At 39.9% G+C, this 20,306-nt stretch overlaps 1 long non-coding RNA gene across 1 annotated transcript in view; it reads right to left on the bottom strand.

The window, feature by feature from the left end:
• Nucleotides 1-16,330, bottom strand: part of LOC310908074 — a 52,123-nt gene extending 35,793 nt beyond the window's left edge. The window contains exon 1 of the long non-coding RNA XR_014589776.1: nucleotides 15,878-16,330. This is a non-coding gene — a long non-coding RNA (uncharacterized lncRNA). The remainder of the gene's footprint in view (nucleotides 1-15,877) is intronic.
• Between the last annotated feature and the right edge of the window lie 3,976 nt (nucleotides 16,331-20,306).

Consider the following 20,306-nt stretch of genomic DNA (forward strand, 5'->3'; position numbering starts at 1 on the left):
ATTTGGTTGGAAAAATCAAACTAGAACACCAAAAAAACCCCAAAAGAAACCCAGCAAACTCAATGCTTTCTCTAAAATAACAACAACAACAACAAAACAACTCCTACGTTTTCTAACCAAAAAAGAAAATTAGCCACACTGAGATCCAGAAAAGCTCCTGGGCTGTTTTAACATGCACTTCACTGACACAGACCCAGTTTCAGCAAGGGGTTTTGATTCCTTAAGCAAGCACTAGCAGGTCTGATCACTGCACTCCCTTCCAAGATCCCTAATTTGTCATTCCTGTTACTGATTCAACTGTATTCCACAGAAAAGAGAAAAACACCCTGAACAATACCAAGAATAACATCCTTCCTTTCCTGTTCAGATACATTTATGTCAGTCATCTTCCTCTCCCAAGGAATTTCAAATCTTCTGAAATGGGGAGCCTTAATTCCATTGGAACTTATCAGTCCTGTGGTTAAAGCAAGCTGAGCAAACTTCACCCTTAGTGGCCAGCAGCCCTGAGATAACTGAGAATAAGTGGGAGTTGGGAAACTCTCTCTGGGTATCAATTTCCACTGTTTCTGTTGGAAAAAAACCCATTTGACCAGCCCTCATGCACTGAACAGATTTCAGCCCCTGTTTCTACACAAGAATTTCTCTATTCTATTCATATTATATGGGGTGAATATTCTGGGTCTTTCCTTCATTCTTCTTTGTTCTGCCACTTTCTGTTTCGATTCGAACTTGAAGAATATGTTATCAAATAACATCAAATAATGTTATCAAATTCAACAAACTGACTAAAGCAAATGAAGGGAACAACCCAAGGCCCTGGAAATTGTGTCTGGAGAAACCGACTGCCAAATGGCCACGGACTCACTCTGTACTTTTCCACTGTTTGGTTAAAAGCTGTTAAGACAGGTCACATGGAGAGATGGAAAAGCCTTATTTAATCCCATGTTGGTTCAATTACCTTTCATCTTCAATAAGCCAACTCCACTGGGCCGCAGCATCTATTTCCCGTAAGACAGTTTAAAAAAAACAAGTGTAAAAACACTCCTCTGCCACCCAAGGCACTCTGTGTGACTGCTGCACCCTGGATCTCCCCTCCTGCACCCTGCATCAACATCCAAACTGCACAGCAGATGGAGTTGGGAAAAGCCCCTGAACTTGAATTTCTCTGCTCCAGCTCCCAGGATTATTTACATGACAATACATTCACAAAAGACACAGAAATTGCTTGTCTGTTAAACCAAATCCTTCAGGTCAAAACAAAAGATTATGTTCTAACACTGACAACTACACAATGTACAGTTCTTTCATTCCCAAACTCACCCAGTATCCCAATACTGCTGCCACCTGTGGCACTTAAAATCAGAAAATCCACTTAGCAACTAAAACCACTTTCAGTTGTTTTTTTTTTTTTTTAAAAAAAGGTCTAAAAGGTAGAAAGAAAAAAGGACAAAGATTTTACTATAAAGCAGGAGAGAAAGAGTTATCAAATACTGAGTACAGCAAAATGAAGATATATTTACTACTGGAAAATAGTTGATATAACACTTTGATTGTTTGTTATGATGGTAAAATCAATTCTAGAATTTTTGCTCAATCTTTAGAATTTTCAAAAAGCCAAATGCAGATGATTTATTGAAAATTCTGTCAGTTATGCAAAATTGGTTTCCTACTTTTAGGCTTATACTAGCAATACTCATATTGGCAATAATTATATTGACAATACCTAGAGAGAAACTACAAAAAGGCATGCTACAATAACAGGATCTGATTCTGTCCACCTCTACCATATGAAAGGTGCCAATCTTGGCAATTGAGTGTTTCAAACACAGTTTTTCACCACAACTAATGCACTTCTACACGAAGGCAAACAAGTACCAAATCTGATTATTCACTGAAACAACTGCATAAAAATCCTGAAGAGTTGTGGAGACAAGGAAAGCCTTCTCCTTTAGCTAGGGAGTTTGTTTTGGTCTTCTGATTGGAGCAAAACAGATGCTTCATGCTTGGTATATTCTGGAAATAAACCTACAACGACTTGAGAGAAGCACTGCAGTTCTGAGAAAAGCTGATCTATAGCAACCCTCTATTTCAGCACGTCTGAACTTCCCCAGCCCCTGCCTCTGGTCAGGAATTCCTTTTCTCCATCTCTCATTATTCACCTGAGGGAAACTGAAGGCAGAAATCTGCTTCATCCCTGATCTGCTCCTTGCAGCACCTCACAGGGCTGCAAAACACAAGTTTGGTAAATCTGTCATAACACAGCCTAAAGGCTGCAGAAATTAGGATTTCACGTGTGAGTACACTCCTAGTGGTAAATGCACACAGGATCCTCATGTGCCACACTACAAATACCAATACTCACTGCAGTGGCGCCATCTGCACTGCTCCTTTTGAAGTGTCTGTCCCTCAGATGGTCTCCTGCTGTAACCTCCTGCCTTCCCTCCATCCTGCCCCTGCTTCCAAGTGTGCCCCAGCTGTCCATCCCTCAGCTGAGTTTATGAGGATTTAATTTGATATTACTCACAGAACAAGAACTCAGTATTGATCTGTTTTCTTTGCTCTCAAAATCTGAATGCTTATCTTAATCTGCTGCCTTGAATGACTTCCACGGGACTCGCTTTTAGTCAAGGGTTAGAAATCTCTGTTGCAAAACAAAAACCTGATCAAACTGATTTGTGTAATTGAATACAACTTACAAAGTAGTTTTTAATTTAAAAGGTCTGAATAATCAAGAATCTGCTTTGCTACAACACTGCAAATATTCCATGGTACTATAATTACTCTGTGTTAACACCCTGGCAGTACCATCGACTATTCCCTAGTATGAACAAGAAATGTACTTTAATATTTATTCATCCTGAGATCAGCTTATCTTATTCCAGTAATCTAGTGCAACTCCTCAGTACACAGCATTTGACCCAGCTTTGGGGGAGAAAAAAATCCCAAAACAATCCAGCAAAACCCCCTCAACAGAACCCAACCCACATTTTTTAACATTCTACAGTGTTGTAACCTCATCCTCATTCTTGTCATTGAATTAAAAAGGATCCTCATCTTTCCCCTATCCCTTCCATGCTCAGAATTCTCAAAAATTCAAATTAGATCATTCACAAAACCAGTGCAGACCTCTAATGGCATTATACAGTGTTTCTGCTCATAAATCAATCACTGTTTAGAGTAGTCCAGGCTATTTTTAGGATGACTGATTAAAAGATCTTTTTAAAAATCATGAAGACAGACTGAGAAGCCTCAGTCATTAAAACTTCTGTAGTAAATAAAAAGAACTTGAACTACTTTGCTGAGTCAGGTCCTTCTTCAGACTTCTAGAAATTTCTGCAAAATACAGGAAAATCTCTGCAGGGTCAAAAAATACAACAGTGTCCAGACAAACCTTGACTTATTTAACCTAAATGATGAAGAATTAATTGACCCAAGAGGCTGAAGCTCAAGATCTGCAGAGTGCCCAGGCTTGTCCACAGAACCAGAACAGATACTCAACTCAAGAGTTTGGAACCAGGCTGGATCCTTGTTTTCCAACAACTGAGGGCCTTCTACAGAAGAAGTTTTTGTATGAAGGCAGAGACTGATTCCATGAAGAATAACGATAAAGTCAACAGAACCAATGGGAATACAAATGGATGGACAGGAACTGCAGACAGCTGGAAAAGTAAAATGCTGGATTTCCTGCAAAGATGAAAGAAATGTAAGAAAATTTAAACTGAGGGGAAGGTGAACCAGCGTGTTCCCACACAGGAATTTTGACAAAGCCAACTATGCAACAGTTCCAGACCACGTCTTTTATCAAAAGGAGATTCACTGGTTTGGTTTTTAGTCTGATGAAATAGAACTACAGAAACAAGGCTCAATACTGAGGGAAATGTCTCCCAGTGATAGTTTATGAAGCCAGAGATACAAAATCACATTAATTACATAAATATTATTTTTCAGGAAGATATAGCTCAATCTTAACCATCTACCACAGCAAAACAATTAGTACATTTTCAAAAGTGACTCAGAACTGGCTTGTTCTAGTTCTTGTAGCCTCAGGGACTATTACTTTGGAGGAGTGAAATGATGCATTTTCACTGTTACACACCACAGAGACTATAGCCAAACTAACAACAAGACTTATACACTGAAAGCCTGTAGTATTTTACTCTATACAACAGCACCACACATATTAATAATCTGTCTTAGTTTCTCTTTCTCTCCATCTGGTGTTATTTCCCTGCATCCTTCAGTAACTTCAGATCTGAAACCATTTTTCATTTTCTCGTGTCATTTTATTTGAAGCATATGCTTCAGTTATCATCTTTGTCTGCATGTGTGATATCAATAATGATTCTATACAGAAAGAGTCAGATTCCAAAGTCTTTATTAGGTAACAGCTTGCCTCAGCAACATGGGCAGTCTACAAACTATTTAAATCAATTAAGACTAATTTCCATATTACTCAACCTGACACAGACACTGTACATCAGAATCTAAGTAAACACGTATAGACAAGTAAAAAAAAAACTATTTGCAAACACTGTGAAAGACCACAAACAAGATTAATTTAAGATTACAGCCAACGCCGCATCAAATCCCAGCCACTGATCCACCTCACACAGCGTCCTGACCAGCAGGAAATACCACAAACATTTCACAGAAATGTGTAAGGAATTCCTCTAACACAAAGCTATAAAGAAAATGGTAAAAAAAAGGAATCACTTCTACCTAAATATCACCTATTTCTTGTGGACAAACGCCCTCGAGAATCCATGTTCTGCTTCACCGATAAATAATCCCCGGGAGTTTTCCTCATGTCATTCACTCCAGTTTTAACCATTATACAACCCTCTCTTTTATTTTCTAATAAAATGAAGTATTGTAATTAACACATTACTATATGGCACTCACTCAAGATAAAATATTCCAGCACCAAACCTGTTAATAAGAAAAGGTAAACAATTAGTTTCCTTAATATCACGGTCTGTGTGTCCTCCTAGTGATAACTATCTGAAACTGCACTGATCTGCTGCTGCTGCGAGCTCCTGTCCTTGCTTTAACTCTTCATTCCCTTCATTTTGCTTTGATTTTGGGAAATTCCAGCTGTCAAGCCACATGCTGCTCACTGTTACTCACCCAAATTAAAGCCCCCACAAGCTCAGCACTAGGTATTCACTGGGGATAAAATCAAGATGCAAAGATAACTAGTAAGTACTGCACGGCAAATGCAGAACCAATAAAACAATTCAATGTTTCGGAAGAACACACAAAGTGCAAAGTAATTCAAGGTTTAGGACTTTAAGCAACACGGAAAACTAAGTGACTCCAACACAATTTTCAGCTAAGTCTATGTGTCAGTTTCATCCAAAGATGAAACTTTAAAAATGTGAATAAACACAAAGGTTCCTCCAATGTGATCATCATTGAAGATTCATCAATTTCAACTGCATTTCTACAATGCAGCTGGACTACAACTCTGCAGGCCAAAGCTCACTTTATCTAAACCCTTTTCTTCTATCACAGGTTATTGCATTTCATCCAAAACAGAACAAAGGAGAACTTTATCTGAGTTTTTTTCCCACCTGTCAGGTGACCATGCACTTACCCAAGCAGTGACAAAAAACAATTAAAGAGATATTCCCAGATTATTTCAGGGGAAATGACAACGCCAACCTACAGAGAAATGTAAAAATCATCAAGGGCTCTACCAGACTGATAAATTCACCTGGACCTCAAGCCAGTAGAACTTTTTGGGACAACCTGCAATTATTATGACCACACTGCACCCTCTCTAAGACCCAAGATAAAAGAACATACACACCAGAAGATGAGGATGTTGGTGTCACAGCTACAAGTTTAAAACCCACACAATGAGAGGAAAAAAAATGTAATATCCACAGAACAGTGAACACAAGCAGACTGAGGGAATTTAAACCTCTGGCTTTTTCCTACAGAGGTGACAAAAGCCACAAAGTTGAATTTTAGGACTCTTACTGCCATACAGGCAGAAGAGGTTTGAGATATGTAAGGGTTATGACAGACAAGCTATTGACAAATGCTAATTACCGATAAAATTACCATGGAAATTCACAGGAATGTTGCCAAGTTTAGGCTGACAGGCAGCGTGTCTTTCTGGGAATAGAGTTTATAGCTGTTATAAAACAGCATGATGACTGGCTAAAACCACAGTATTGTTGAAAGTGCTTGTAAATTTAAGAACTATTTGTATCTAAGAACTTCCCATTGTTATGACTTCTATGAAGACTGGCAAGTTTCAGTATATTGTGCATGGTCATCAAACATAACAATCTGATTTGAAATAAATGAGTGTATTACTAACCCCAAAAATTTACATTTATCTTCAACCTCCAAACTGACACATGATGTTCAAACATTCATTTTCACAGCAGAACGTCTGTATTTTCATATACTGCATATAAATTTATAGATAATTTATAAATCAAAGCACTCCTTTAAAGGTGCTCTAGTTAGTCTTTCCTCTGCCAGGTTAGGTATTAGCCTTAGGTAGTATTTTAGCTAATTAATATGAAGAAAAAAAAAATCCCTACAAAGTAGAAAAAATATTCAACTCAAATATGTCATCTGGGAATTTTAGGATTATACTGTTACTTAAAAAAAAATACATACACTTTTGAATTATTTCAGTTCATCTAATTTAGTTTAAAAAAAAAAACCAAACCAAAAACAAAAAACCTAGACATAACTCCATTTAAACTACTTCAGAATTCTCATTTTTCCTTCAGACACGCCTTTCATCTTTCCTGGTTCCCACACATGCTGACCTGCCACAGTTCAGTTAATTTATATTGCTCTGTGAGAACCATATTTCACTTCAAAGAACGCATTTTGGTTGGAATCATCTCTTTTACATTATAAATGTCATACAATCCAAAACTCTGTTCTATGTGATGAGTAATAAAGCTTGGCTGCCTGTTTCCTTTATCTCATACACACACATATATGCTTGGGGTTTTTTAATTATTGCCAAATCCTTCATGTCTTAAAAGAAATTTGATGGCTACTTCCATCTCCTGAGCAACAAGAGATAGGACAAGAAGGAACTGCTGCAAGTTCCACCAAGAGAGGTTTAGGTGGGATATTATGGAATTTTTTTTCACCAAAAGGGTTGTTAAGGATTAGAACAGGCTGCTCAGGGTAGTGTTGGAGTCCCCATCCCTGGAGGGATTTAAAGGACATGAAGATGTGGCATTTGGGAACGTGGCTTTTTGCCAGTGTTGAGGGAGTAGTTGGGCTCTAGGATCTCAGAAGTCTTTTCCAAGCTCAATGATTCCATGATTCCCAAACCTACAAGTTAAGAAGCCACTGACAGCACGAGAACTTTGCATTAAAAAAATAAAATTATTTAATTTCAACAGGTTTTGCAAGTAACTAATTGCTTTTTACATACTTGAAACTCAAAAGGAAAAGAGGAACATAAAGCAATTTTGTTGATGCTGGTTTTACCTCATTATTTCAAACCTGACTGCATCCCTTTTCAATGTATGACTCACAGTTTGCCAAAGCCTGAGACTATCAATACTTTCTACGTGTCAGACCATGTGTTTAAGTTGTTTCCACGCTCCCACTGCCTGCTTTGGGTTTTGTGACCCCAATTTCTCCGTGGTACCTTCTCCAGTACATCCTCTGCAGCATCACCCTCCATCCCGAGGGATCACTATCCTGCAGTGCTGCACAAGCTCTGGAGTAAAAACAAGAGTCAAGTGGTCAGGCAGCAGCACGAGAAGGAAAAACAAAAACCAGCTGAGTTTTTCTAAGAAGTACATTTTTAGATGTACCATGTAGAAGGAGGTTTTCAGGAAGCAGCTCGTACCGGAAGCCAGTGATCTCACAGCTTCATGTAAACACCACACAATTACAACATGAAAAAAAAAAAAAAAGCAGCATTTTCTCCCTGCCTCTTTCTTTTAGCATGTTCACTATTCACTCAACGCTTCCCAATTATGAAAACTGCAGATCAAAGGAATTGGGTTTTTACAGCTCTAAATATACAGATCAATGCAACACTTGTGCCATATCCAGGCAGTGAAACATTATTAAATCTCTATAATATCACAACCTCTCAACGATTTTCTTACATTTTGAATATTAACTCAATTGTGCCAAGCTCCAACATGCAGATGATATGACCCCTCATAGCCACGCCAAGCACTAAAAATCCATATATTCTCTACCCTTTTCCTTCCCTTCCAAAACTACCTGTCTCTACTTCTTACCTACCTTCTAAACCATCATGTCCATTAATTACCCTGCCTTTCCTCATCCTTGTAAAGGGCAGAACCAACTGTTAAATGCCATCACCTGCACTGTGTGCTGTGCTTCCCCATTCCATTTCTGATGTGAATTGACTGAAGACTATTTGATATTTATTTATCATTGTCTGACGTGTTAAGAGTGGCTTTCAGGTTCTACTTATCTTCTCATCTTTTAAAGCAGGTTTAATCCTTTCTCCGTTCTCTGTGTTGTTTCTTCTTTAATGAACTTAGCCAAGTATTTGGATTTGAAGCCTTCATTACTTCTACCCAAATAACACAAAAATATAACCACACTCTTATAAGCTCTTACCACTGATTGGAAGATTGTTGCACATTTCTCTGTTTTCAAATCTGCAGGATGTGTCTGGTTTACCTCACTGAGCAGAATATTTCCAAGTGAGCTGCAACACCTCTAAGAAGAATTGGACCTCATCATCCGCTTTTTAAAACATTAGCTTGGGACGTGTTTTGAATCTTGTTTAAAAAGAACCCACAAAAAGCCAAGTTTTTCCAACATATGGGCTGCACTAAGTTCTTCACATGTAACTAGTCATGGTCTTGGTTGGTGGATATATGTAAATGCTCAGAATTATAAATTTGTTAGCCTGGGTTAAGTTTTGGGGTTTCCTTCCCTCACTAGTAATCTTGGCTTTTCTTCATGGCTTTTGATAAAATTAAGTTAAGGAAGGAGAACCAGGAGATTGTTCAAAAAGAACTTAAAAAATAGACTTAAATAATAGAAGTGGGATGAATTTCAATAGCAGCAAATGTGCAGTCATACCTGGGTAAAATACATATTCCCACCAGGTCAACAGCTCCTTAATTTGGAAACCATGAAGGAGGAAAAATCCTACCCTGCTACTACATGACCACGGGTCATCAGAGTGACACACCTGCTAAATAAAGCAACCCTGACCCCAATTTATGGCTGCCTGGAAAATTCACCTAATTATTGTACGTGCCCTGCTTAAGGGAACTGGATTCACACTGGAGCATGGGAAGAAAGGTGGTTTTAGGTAGCAGGAATGGCAGCAGATGGTTAAGCTCTGCCTTGCAACTGTGAGTTTTGTGCTTGGCAGATTGACCTGGCCCGTTTCACTGCAAGTTTAAGAGGACAAAAAAACACAAAACCAAACAAACAAAGCAAAAAGGACATTGTCTGACCACTAGCCATAGCCTTAGACCTGGAACTCTCATTTCCCAGCCAAGATCAGTGTCAGCAGCCACAGGACAGTGGGTGCTGGTTCTTGCTGTCTCCCAGAACTGATGAATCCCTGGCTGGACAAGCTCCTGCTCTGCCATCCTCTGCTCCATCCATGGTTTGTGTCCAAGCATTCAATGCAGGAATCAGCTGAGAGCAGACAGGAGAAGCAGCACCTGCAGCCTCCACGCTGGGAAACAACACAGGAGCCTCAGCTCCAAAATGAAAGGCAGGACCATGAGGTTTGTGAGGCAGGAAATGGAGGGCGAGCCGAGCACTCATTTCGTGCAGCCTCAGCTGCAGCAAACAACAGCAACACGATTAAGAATAGTTCCTTAAATCATGTTTGTGCTTTGATGAACGATTCCAACTGCACGTCAGAGCCCGGCACAGCAGGCTGAACTCACCACAGACGTTCTGGAGGAATAGAGAGATCCTCAGGGACACTGTGTCCCATGCTGGTTTAACTGTGCTGGCTGCAGGCAAACCAAGGTGCAACGCCAGCTCTGAGCTGAGCCAAGAATGCAGAGCAGGCAGAGTTTGGGGCAGTCAGGAGAATGGAAAATTCAATACTGAACATAGACTAGAGGCTTTGTTTGCTTACCTGATTGAAAAGGTAGTAACTGATGTAATTCCTGGTCATAAAAGCATTAGAGTAATAAATACTAGCAAAGAGGCGTAAGGCAAACTCTGCAATTATCATTAAAAAGTGAGCATGAAATGGCTCTTCAAAATGTTAGGCTGGCAATTAGAAGACTTTCAAGATCCTGGATGCTCTGAAAATTGGAATCCTTCTTTTAATTCCAATAATGGAAATAAAAAACCCTGTCCTCAAGATGGAGTTTGATTATTTTAAACTACAAATTATATAGCAATTATGCAACATCAGGTTTCCTATATCAAGTGACAAGACTTAGAATCCTAGGAAACCATTTCTAGTTCAATATTCTTACCAGCAGTTAGCATTAATTCTGCAGGAATATCACAAACACCATCAGCAATAATTACCTTAGACAGGAAACCAAGGTAAGGAAAGAGAATTATCCAATACTGAAGAATTAATGAACAAAACTGACCCAATCAAAAGTTCTGCTATCTAAAATAACCCCTTCAGCAATTAAAAAAATGAACAGGAACTGCAAGATCATCCTTTTGAAAGCAAACAAATCCAGATATTCTAATTCTCAGACTGTTAAAAAAAAAAAAGTCTTAGAGAAACCAGAAAAACACACGTAATAATGCAAGGAGAAAAGGAAATGGTCACTAGCTATTAATGGAATACTTTAGTGAGAACAGGAATACATGGACAATGTGCCTTCACCTTTTTTCAAGTCCAAATGATCAGTAATAACATCTGCCACTATAGTTCACTCGTTATTTCACCAGTACAAACACACACCGCTGCTACTGAGCAAGTGAGAGACCTCCAGCAGCTGAACTCCCCCTAACACATCAAAAGCAACACTTTTTACACCTTAAATAAGTTGTAAGATTCACACGTGCACTAGGGCAACATAACCTCACTGAAGCTGTAATTTAGATTAACGGAGAAGTAGTAAGAGGACTAATTTTACGGGCAAGCAGCCTAAAACATTTCTTTGGAAGTTAGCTGTCCCTGGAGGAATTTCCACGTTGGTAATAAGTCAAACCTGAATGCCCCAAAACATGATAATTAAAGGGCAGAACAAATCCTTTAAGAGAAAATAACCATAGTTACAAATGCATGGTAATGAGTCATGTTAAAAGAAAAACAAAATATTTCCAGTATGTGAGCCAGATGACTGCTGGACCACATCAGTTTATGGTAAAACACAAGAACAGATTTTTAAACATCTGAAGATAAGCTCTTCAAAAGCCAGCATTATCCTGGGCCAACACATTAATCTAGTATCACAAAGATGTATCTTTCCATGAAATCTAGATTTAAGATCCATGCAATATTCCTGAACTAACTTCTCTGCCACAGCTCCAGGCACTTGACATCCCTGAAGTTAATTCCTCCATCAATTCCAAATTTCTTTCAATAAAAGGCACCAAACCCTTCTGTGTTTATACAACCACTAGCACTCATTAGGAAGAGCAATAAGCAAATCAACAGGAAGCACAGCCAGCTGGAAGGATTATGGAAGATCCCAGTAGAAATCCAACATGTAGACAGAAAAGATGGGAGCCTCAGAACTGCTGCCTTGTCTTGGAATTGAGCATGGGATGACATCTTCCCAGACGGATACACAACTATCTTCCCCACCAAGAGATCGGTAATATAATACTACAATTGCATAATAATATAACACAGAGTTTATAAAAGTCAATTGATAGGCCCCTCAAGTTAGCAAAAATGCCTGATAATATGTATTAGGAACATGAATTAGTAATAAGCAGATGTAATATAGAGAAGTTCAATGAACTCTCCAAATGTGATTTTTGTGTACAGAGGAAACCGTTCTGTTTGACTTTTTATATTAAGCTGTGGACTTGGCAGCACTGGGGCAATGGCTGGACTCAATCTTAAAGGTCTTTTCCTCTCTAAATGATTTTGTGATTCTACTCTGGTCTCCCTATATTAGCCACCTGTCTCTTCTTCACAGTCTCTGATTTTTAAGTCTTACCCAGTCGGGATTTCTGTGCTTCCACACTTTCAGAATTGATGCTCACAGACATCAGACTCTCACAGACAATCCCCTCCCTATCTCCTCTCCCATGCCCTCAGTGCTGGTGACACTGACCCACACACACAAAATTCCCCAGGAGCAAAAGTTGCTGTGGATCCATCTCTGGACATCCCCTTTCCCTACAGGGCTGGGGAATCCCAGCCCCTGCTGCCCAGGCCTCCTTCTCTACAGGTCTAAATCCTATTTACAACACTCACAGGAGATGAGGGACTTAGCAGCAGAACTGCAAATACAAACAGCTTGAATTCCAAGCTACCAGTGAAGCTGGTTAACATAATGTAATACTTAAATATGCTCTTATAAACCACAGGAGGAATTCAGCAGTAGATGGTACTATTAATATAAATACTATTTAACAGAACCCTTGAGAGACACAGAATGTAGAAGTAGAGGGGTCAGCTGAGTAAGATTAGCTGAAAAAACATGTATTTATAATCATCCATTTTAAACTAAATGTTAGCAGGGAAATTCATTCTGAAGTCAGCTCTGCAAGAAAGACTGCTACAAAATCTTTCTTAAAATCAAGTATCCTGAAAACCTTCATCCATCTAGCACACACAGCAAAGATGCCAGGAAAACATACCTTACAACCAGAGGATGGGAAGTCTTACTGACAGGCCCTAGTCTAGAGGAAAAAAAATTGAATTATTATCTTATGGGAAGAAAATCTTCCCTGTGAGGGTGGTGAGGCCCCTGGCACAGGTTGTCCAGAGAAGCTGTGGCTGCCCCTGGATCCCTGGAAGTGTCCAAGGCCAGGCTGGATGGGGTTTGGGGCAACCTGGGATAGTGGAAGATGTCCTTGCCTATGGCAGGGGTGGCACTGGATGATCTTTAAGGTCCCTTCTTGACCAAAACCATTCTATGACTCCACAATCCCAGTCCTCATTCCAGAAACCTCTAAGTCATGAATGTCACTGCTGCAATCCACAGGAACATTGCCTTAAGCAGTGCTGAGAGCCCAGGATGGATTTTGCCCATCCCTATGCTTTGGATACCTGGTGGCAGTGATGGGCAGAAGGGAACAAAACACAAGTCAAGATGGAAAGCTGATCTTAGGAGTCTGACTGCAACTGGATGAAGAGAGAACCTCCCTACTGCTGTCCTTCCCTGCTGGAATTTCTGCTCTTGCAGATTCTTTCTTTGCATATCCAGAATCAACAAACCACAAAGATAACCCGGCACTCAGGAATGAGGCAAAGTCTCCTCTTGCTGCAGGAAAAGCAGAAAAACAACTGAAGAAAACAGACGAATCATGAATGCCACTCACAGGGAAAGGACAGGCTTATTCACCTCATTTTTGTTTCCTGCAAGGCAGCAGCAGCCTGAAAACAAAACCTAGGATGGACACTGACTGCAGGCACAACCACGGAGGAACATTTCAAGGGAAAAAATCATTAAGTGGGAAATAATCACTGCAACCTCTTTCAAAAACATTATGCATATCTGTCCATGTTACCAGAAAGAATAATGAACAGCTGAACAATGTTGTTTAATATCTTTGCAAAGCTTTATGTATCAAATATGAGAATTAAATAAGCCAAGCATAGTTTGCCCAGGAGAAATGTCGCAGGCCAGAAGAGGTGTCACTTTATACCTACCATTAGAGCCATACAATAATTAATATTGACACAGCTACCAAAGAGACTGCATCTGAAAGTCTCAGAGCTGACTTATAGTTTTTATCTAGTCAGGGAGATTTTACTAAAGTAGAAAAAAAATAAATTATAATCCTTGTCTAGCAGGAATTGTACACGCATCACAAACCTGTGCTCCAAAGCAGACTTGACTTGGGATAAATACAAATTTTTTTCATGGAAACTGATCTCACAAGAAACTGCCAGAAGACGCATTAGCACTTTATCAGCCCACAGCATCTGGAACAGAATTAAACCTGCTCATGATATAGTAGTACTTTGTAATTGCAAAAGAGAACATCAACAAAAGGGATAAATACAACCAGATATATCCTACGGAGAACTTAACCAGGAGAACAGCAGACATGGCAAATTATGTTTATAGTATTTACCTGATCCAGGCAACCAGGAGAATAATCTTCTGTAAACCTTCTTAGAGTAACTCTATCCACAGGAACACAAAATTTGCTTCACAGGAAAAGGCTACAAGGGTTTGTTTTTGAAACCAATGGTCTTTAAACCACTGGGGATTGCAAAAGGGGGAAGGGCACCAAAAAATGGAGCAATGAGAGTTCCAATTTGGAGCCTGAAATCTGCTGCAGGAATCATCCTGCACATCTGCCTGCAGTAGTGAAGGGCTGGATCCTGCCATCCAGGCTGAGGATCTATTTTCATGCTTCTGTAATTGAAAGAGTGCTCTGACAGATGCTGCTCTCCCATCACAATGCTGGAGGCCTGGGTTAACCTATCAAACGTCCCTACCAGCATTTTTCCCCCACTGTATTACTCAATTTTTGGTCTCCAGTCCAAATTATTGCTGCTTATAGACGTGACTCATTCAGTGCTGAAGTAATACCGCTTTTGAGGAACTCAAGTTTTATTCAATAAATAGCATTTCAGCTCACAATTCCCAGTTACTTCTCCACAGCCACCATCTCTGCCTTTTTTTCCTCTCCAGTACTCAACAAGGACTTCCCCGTGAATGTCAGCACCTCCATTAACAAGGACTGGGAGAAGAGAGGTCCCCACTCAACTCCCACTGAAATAGTATAGCTGAGCTCTGCCCTGCTTAACTCCTTTTAACATCAATACATGAAACCTGCAGTTTCTTGGAAACCAAAAATGGCCTTTTCCTAAATCACAAAAACACAAAGGAAAATAAAGTTTCTTCTCCCCCCCTGCAAAGACCCAATGATAATTATTATTATTAATAAAATAATAACAAAACACAGAAACAACCCCTCAAGGAAAAAAAAATACAAACCACAAAAAAACTGACAAATAACAAAAACTAAACCAAGAAAAAAACCACCCCAAAACAAAGAAAACCCACAACATATAGCTGTGCTATGGTACAGGTTGATCAGAACAGCAGATAGTCAGTGTTAGAAAAATTTTGTACACTTAATTGCTCAAACCTTATTATTGTTTCATACTGTGTCAACACCAAACAAGTTTAACCCAAATTTAGGTGCATTTACATTCAAAAATACTGATTTTTGATTTTTTCATCAATATTGTTTTAAAAGCATCTGGATTACCTAAACCAGACAGGGATAACGATTCAAAGATTCAAACTGTTTTATGGGAAATGTGCACAACCAGAATTAGCTGCGGTTCCAGGACAATAACCTTTGAAAAAGCAGCTGATCCCATAATGCTGGACCCACTGTTTGGCTTTCAGTTTATCCAAACAACCACCCGTTCCCCTGAACAGATGCCCAGGGACAGGGATATGAGGAGGGAAGAACAGGAATCAGAAGCTCCGGCTGCCAACAGGGGCCCCTGCTGCAGCTCCAGGAGGAAGGTGGGCTCTTGGAACTGGATCTGCTCAGAGAAGTGCCAAATGCCAGGGACTCCATCCAGGGAGAGCCCACACAGCAATAATCCCTTGGCGCTGCGGGTCTCCTCCGGCAGAGGGCAACGCTGGAAAAATCGCCTGGGAAGGAGCGGAGTATTCCATGGAGCCGAAATCTGCCTGGGAGCACCCGCAGCACCGCGGGCTCTGAGCGCTGCTGCTCCTCCGAGCCTTCTCCCCCAGGCCTATTTCCTGTCCTCGCGTTTTTTACAGAGAGAAAAATATACCTGCTGCTCTCCAGATTTGGGATCCTGTTCTCTTTATCAACGGGATAAATGTAATCTCGATTGCTCCGGGGTCCTGGAGCACGGAGCCAGAGAAATTAGGATGTTAAGGAGCTCCCCAAGAGCTACAGATGATCCGTCAATACCCAGCAGATGTTGACAGACGAGTACTGAAGTTATGCTAAAATTTAAAAAAAAAAAAAAAAAAAAAAAAAGGGGGTGGAGAACGACACTGCAGAATGATACAGCAACTACACCCCTGCTCGGGGAGCTTTAACAGCGCTTTCAGTTTACAAAACACAGGCAGATAATAGGCAGAAATGTCCTTTTCCTCCTCCTGCTGGAAGTAAACACGGTGGCTGGAGGCTCTGTCTCCCTCCCAGGGGACCTGACAGCTGCTCACATGAGCTGCTGCGTAGCAAGAAATCTCCCAAGTTCCAACAATCCAAACACAAGGATCCCTCTCCTGCTCCTGACACGTCTCACCTGATCACCGGTAAACACTGATGGAAATAATCATCAGCATAAAACCCAGGCAAATGCTTGTTTTCTTTCTCGGTTTGATTTTTCCCTTGTTTCCTCAGCACACTGGAATTTATTCAAGGCCAGTACCTGCCTTCATTTTACAACTCAATTTTTTTGCACGAGCTGCTGGAGAAGCTACTACAGATGTGTTAAAATTCAGCAACCTGAGCATAATGCAGGTATTATTCAAAACAGCACATTTTAGGGGTATTCCATACACAATGTTAGTAAGTGAACACAAAAATCATCTTGCTTTTCTGAAAATCTGAAAGCTACCAAAAAATATATCCAATGACAACACAGATGAAAAAGAATTAGCCAGGATTCAAAGGATATTTTACAGAGAGATCCAAACTTGCTCCACCTGTACCAGGAGAAGTACTGTGGATTATGTTCAGCCCAAACTAATAATCATTATAAAAAAAACAAGGATTACTTCAGGCTCTGCACTGAAATTAGTACCTCTTGGTGCAGCTCACAGGTAAACTGGGGCAGAAATAGATAAATTTTGTAACAGCAGAAAATTATGTTTACCATGTTCCCCATCCTGTTCACTTCACCTTCCCCTCTGCCCCTGACAACTAATTGCTGCTTCTATCAGAAGCAAGATGACACAAATGAAAAATAAAATTAATGAAAATAAATAATAATGTCACGTCACTATGACTGGCAGGCTGACTTCACAAGTTTTTTGTTTAGATGAAGACTACTGTTCAGCAATCTGCACATGTAAGCACGCCACGGGCTTGGCTGCAAGAGAGCAAGGATTTGAAATATAGGACAGAAAAAAACAGGATGACTGCTTCAGAATTTACCAACTCTGCTGATTTTCTAGACAATTGCACAATTTACGTTCCCTAACAGGAGCTGCTCCTTATACAAGACACATTCAGAGGAGTGTTTGTAAAATCAAGGCTTACAAGGAGTGTTATAAATGCCTTTTAAACCATTTGTTTCTCAATTTCCTTTGCTTATATTTTAGTAAGAGATTTCTGTCATAGTAAGAATTGGGAAAAAAAAAAAACCCAACACATTTACCATGGACTCACTAATACTTCATAATTATGAAAAACTAATTCTGAAGTAACAGTACACTGAAATTCAGCCCACAGAATGAGACAGAGTAGGACTACCTCTCCTCATCCAAATTACTTCCCACAAGTCATAAACAACTGTCAAAAGAGAACTTCAATGCCCATATTGGCCAAAATTATTTAAAACAGGAATATTATTACAATTATCACCTTTTTTTGTCTTGCCAATTAAATCAGTTTTATGTAAGAAACTTGGATTTTCAGCTTGACTGCTTTATTACCACCATGAATATTTCTGCCCCACAGACGTCACTATTTCAAGCATTTCCAAACTTACGTTTGGGAAGAAGCACAACACGGGAACATTTAAATTCCTTCCAGGGCTCAAAGAAATTCATAAAAATTCCAAAACCAGGACTGACTGCAAGTGTTAAATTCCCAGATCAGGAATCTACGGAAGGATGAAATCTCTGACCTTGGTAAGGGTAAAACTCAGCACAAACAACTCCCATTTCCAGCCTCGCTGTTAGACAACAACACTACGTCTGCTGGCTGAGGTGCAGCATCCTGAGGGACTGGAAAAGGACAGGGGGATTTTTTCACTGTATTTGCAAGAAATCCAAAGCAGAAAGAAAAATATTGTTCATGCTGAAATCCGTGACGAAGAGTCGCAGCCCCATTAATTCCATCTCCAGCCATTTAGAAAACCACGAGTCGGGATCCAAAATTATCATCGAACTCACTTGAAAGAACTGCTGGGGAGAGGTTGCTTTTTTTTGTTTTTAAACTTTGAATTTTAGCATTCCTGCTTGCAAGTGCTCTAACCCTTTATGTGATGGTATTTTCAAGCTCATATTCTTGTGCTACCAATAATTCCAGGAGCAAGATGTTTATGGAAAAACACCGTGCAAATATGGCATGAACTACAGCCAGTCATGGTATACACGAGGTCAGAAAACCATGACTCTGTGTTTTCATTTATAAATACAAAGGAAATATAGTAAACACGTGACCACAGCAATTAAAATCTAGCCTGGATTAAAGAAATCCTCTTAATTTTAACAATATAACAGACTAATACAGCATAAACAAACGTATTTTTAAAGTAAGTTGACAATTTCCCTTTTTATTAAAACTGAAGAAAGGCTTTACTACTTCCTACTGCAAAAACAATACAAACACTAATTTAAATATTCCCTTTTCAGTTGCATTTTGAATACTTACGACAACTGAAACAGCACCTTTTTGCCACCGAAACTGACAAGGCATAAGACCCTAATATGACACTTTCTGAGTACTTTAGAGAAAAATGGGGATTGCTTACATAAAAAGTGGAGGTAACTAGCACAACACCTATTTTTCATAGCCCTTTTTTTTTTCATATACGTTGTTTTCGTCACCAAAACAGCTCAGTGGAACACAGTGTGCAGCACACATTGTGCCTTGTCATGAGCTGACAGCAAATGAAGAGAAGGTGAACCAAGTTACAAAACAAAATTGTTTTGTTGTTTTGTGGTTTTTTTTCTTCTCGCTGCCCGAGAAGATAAATGATCTTAGTTATATTAAAAGAGAAATGGGATACTGGATCCAAAGGGCTTGTTTTACGTTAACTGCATCTCCCCAACAAAAATAGAGAAAGCAATTTCCTGGTGCATCAATTCCATGCCAGCACTTCTTCCACGTACACCCTGAATTCCGAGGCGCCGGCACGCCGCGCACCTCCGGGTATCCTCACATCTCCAGCACGTCAACTGCTCCCCAGCAATTTCCTCTCTTAAGGCAGAGCTCTTTCCCCACCCCCAAAATACAAAGATAACATGGATATGTCGGCATGAACCACCCCGGCTGAATAAACATCTTTCTGTAGGTAACACCGTGTCAAATTACTCCTGTAACCAACACAGAGCACCAGATCTCTCTCAGGACGTGTGTCACCACCCCAGTTCTCTCACCACTACAGCACCCATCACTCCTTTCTGTAATTTCTTGTTACTTTAAGGTCAGATTTCCTCCCTCACCCACAGCGGTCAATATCTGGAGGTTCTCACCATTTCAGATTGCAAAAAAATTGTACTGAAAAAGTCAAGATGGAAGAGAAGCTGAAGAACGTGAAGTGTCATAAACTATTCCGGATCCATTTACTGGACTAGACCAGCATAAAACTGCAAACCTCATCTTTCTATCCTCCTTCTCATGTTCTGTATTTATAGGGTATTAAAATCCTCCTCCTCCTAAGCAAAGACTCGTTTCTAGTGCAACACTAAAGCAGTTTTAAATATCTGTGTACAGTCCTCACCATTACAAAACCCTCTTTTCCTCTTCTCGACCCCGTCTCGTTGATCTGCTGTTATTTAACTCTTGAAGGCTACTTGAGACTCACCACGTTACTAAAGGTTATGTAACTCTCAAAAATACACTGAATTTTACATTTTTAAGCTGTACAATAGAAACATACACAACAGAACACACAGCTGAAGGGTTTTCCCCCCACCCCTCCTCCACTTATTCTAAACCAAAACATCTCACGGATCTAGAATAGTGGATTTCCATTTTTTTTTTTTTTTCAGCTTGTCATCCATAAAATCTTTAGCAGTACAGAAAACAGTATAATGAGCACAAGCCTACAGAAAACACAATGTCCTTCCCTCTGTGGCTTCCCACTGACCCTGAGTTGTCCACTGCCTGCAAAGCTGCTGATCTAGAACCGAGTATCCTCTTACTGTTTTGCTCTGCCACCCGAGAAGTTGCCATTAAAATGGCATCACGTTCCTTAACTCCAAACTGACTCTCCTTTCTCCACGTAACCTACTAACAACCCAGAATGCCCCAGAGGGTTTCACAAAACCCTATTCCCAGGAACAACCACCCAAAAA

The sequence above is a fragment of the Zosterops lateralis genome, assembly GCF_965231275.1.
Source record: "Zosterops lateralis genome assembly, chromosome: 4".
In the NCBI taxonomy this organism is placed as follows: domain Eukaryota; kingdom Metazoa; phylum Chordata; class Aves; order Passeriformes; family Zosteropidae; genus Zosterops; species Zosterops lateralis.